Below are 2,905 nucleotides of genomic sequence, written 5' to 3'. Positions count from 1 at the left end.
GTTTATCTTTGTTTTCCACTCACATTAACTATGAAAAATAAAGAATATCTATTTAAAAATATCTGCTAAATAAAAATACATTTAGACTTGCTTATCAAGATTTACTTACTGACATCAGATAGATGGATATTTAGAAATTGTTAAATGTGATGTTAACTAAAGAAACTGATAAGCTTGCAAAATAAAATGCAGTACCGTTTTTTCTGATTGTCACTAATTTTCAAGATCCACACACAAATAAGCACAACTGTTACATGCATATTTTACTCTGAAAGTTTACTTTTTAACAGAATATGTTACTTTTTTTTTCTATGTCTCATAATATGAATCATAAAACTTGATAGCTGACACAAGTTTTAAGTATCCAAAACTATCAACATTCAATCTCTCTCAGTACAGCAAAAATTATATAAAAAAAAAAAAGTATATATCTCTTTATACATACAGGGTTGTGTAGTGTGTGGAAAAACTTAAGACATAAATAAAAGGAAAGGTAAAAACTTTGGTGTATACAAAACATTTAAAGGCCTGTTTTACAAGAACAGCAATGTCATACATTTACTGTATATTACTGGGTTTACAAAATAAAAATAATAATAATCCATAATTACTCCTCATGCTAACTTAGAAAGAAATATCAGGACCTCACTATGACAATTTCAATTAATTAGGAATCTCCTAAATATATTACAAGTCTCCCAGGATATTTCTGAGCTCCCAGTTGTTTACAAGTTCATAATTTATCTCCTTATCTAATTCCTACCCATACTGGTTATATTGTTTTATTTTATGATTATGTTTATTCAGTAATCTATTAAGACTGAGAATAAATAAAATGTAAGGACTTTGCTATACAAACTTACATATTTACCATAAACTGAAACATAAAATAAACCAAAGAATACTATCTTATTGATTCATACTTAACATTTGTAGCAGTTATCTCCGTTAAAAAAGATTAAGTTTTAATTTCATGAAGAAAAGGTAAGCCTATTTCTCAAGAAATTTTCTTCCATTAATATTAAATTTATTGGCACAAGCGACTAATGTGTATTTTTAAAGACTTGCAACTGAAACTTGACAGTGTTTACAAATATCAAATAATCGTTTGAATTTTCAATTTATGGCGAGCGATTGACTAAAATTACAGTATAAATCAATTTACTTTCACTGAAAATTGCAATTTAAAATCATGTTTATTTGTTCTTTATCATATCCACATTGGATATAAAAACATTTAAGCAAATAATCTAATTAAGTTCTCCCCATTATCATGAACAAACTTTGTGTTACATTTGAAATCGAAGACAATTTTCAAATGTTTTTTTGTTCAACGATGCTATTATTAATTAATAATAATAATAATTGCTCAGTTACTGAGTTATGTCAAATTTTGTACTGGTGCTATACTAATAAACTAGTAGCAACACACTGTAAAATCATAACTACAAACATAAATTACTTTTTTAGTTCTGTTCGATTCCAGGTTAATGTTTAAATGCAAATTACCATATTGTTGTGTTTGGTATTCAAAAAATGTTTTAAATCTTTACACTCCATAAGTTCGTTTCAAAAACTGTTTACATTCACGCGAAGGTTATTAGCGTCATCTATCCTTTATCGTAGACACAAGAAATTTAAAGATAATAAATGTAGGGTAAATGACGAAATACTTGAGATGTTTGTTTGTAATTAAGCACAAAGCTACACAATTGGCTATTTGTGCTCTGCCCACCACAGGTATCGAAAACCGGATTCTAGCGTTGTAAGTCCGCAGACATATCGCTGTGTCACTGGGAGCTACTTGAGATGTCGAGTGTTCTTCAACAACATAAAAGCTTATATTTACAAATAAGAACTGTTATTCTTACAATGAAATGTTGTATTAATCTGTTAAGATATAGTACCGTAAAAATTAATAGTCATTTTTAAAGGTTTTTTCATATATCTTTAAAAAATACAGGAGTTTTGTACTATTTAGGAACGTTAATAACTATTGAGAATGGATATTATCTGGATATGCGAATACATTAATGCTTGTTTGGTTGGTTTTGAATTTTGTACAAAACTACTCGAGGGCTATCAATGGTAGCCGTCCCTAATTTAGCAGTCATAGACTAGAGAGAAGGCAACAAGTCAACACCACCCATCTCCAACTCGTTTACCAACGAAAAGAGAATTGACCGTATCATTATAACACTCATACAGCTGAAAAATCACGATTGTTCGGTGACACGATTTGGACTCACGAATCGCAGATAACGACTCGATCGTCCTAATCATCAGGCATTCATGAAAAAAAATTAATTCTGTGGGGCAGTCACAACCGGAAATAATTAAAATTTAATATCAGTTGTTTTTCAACTTTAACAAGATACATATTTTCGCGCCATACTAGAATTACACTACCTTTATAACAGGTTTAATTATAATGTCTTGTTGTTTAGAAATGTTTAGTAAAATTTCAGGGGTGCCATTTAGGTAGGGCAAGAGGGGTCATCTGCCCACCCCATGATTAATAACATTTGTTTGTTTTGGGAACAATGCATGTATATATATAAAATATGTAGTTTGGACTACTTGAATAGTCTTTAAATAGTACAAGAAAACATCGAAGCAAATGCTTCCGAAATAGACAGATTTTTAAAAATATTTCAACCTTTAAAAACTCAATGCCATTTAGGGAGTTAACTCTCTGGACTATCAATAAAAGTTGCCCCCCCCCCCACCGAAATCTGAAATGGCACTTCTCGTAAGGATTTTATGTATTAATCAGGGATCATGTCAGCGTATTTTGTTAATCTATCTATATCATTACGGCATCGTTTTTTTTGGGGGGGGGGGGTAAGCATGCTCCTCAAACAGTCAACAAGTATACATTCATGAGCTATTACTGCTGTACCGT

General features: G+C 30.5%; 1 protein-coding gene across 4 annotated transcripts in view; it reads right to left on the bottom strand.

Annotated features, from left to right (window-relative positions):
• Positions 1-1,592, bottom strand: part of LOC106460066 (armadillo repeat-containing protein 2-like) — a 37,562-nt gene extending 35,970 nt beyond the window's left edge. For 3 of the 4 annotated variants that reach the window (XM_022386682.1, XM_022386685.1, XM_022386684.1), the window contains exon 1: positions 1,463-1,592. The gene's annotated coding sequence lies outside the window, so the exon portion shown is untranslated. The remainder of the gene's footprint in view (positions 1-1,462) is intronic. The other variant, XM_022386683.1, reaches the window with a different exon arrangement.
• Between the last annotated feature and the right edge of the window lie 1,313 nt (positions 1,593-2,905).

This window comes from Limulus polyphemus, unplaced genomic scaffold (genome assembly GCF_000517525.1).
Source record: "Limulus polyphemus unplaced genomic scaffold, Limulus_polyphemus-2.1.2 Scaffold700, whole genome shotgun sequence".
Classification (NCBI taxonomy): Eukaryota; Metazoa; Arthropoda; class Merostomata; order Xiphosura; family Limulidae; genus Limulus; species Limulus polyphemus.
Note: the sequence above shows the minus strand (reverse complement) of the source record. Positions and strands in the feature narration are given on the sequence as shown.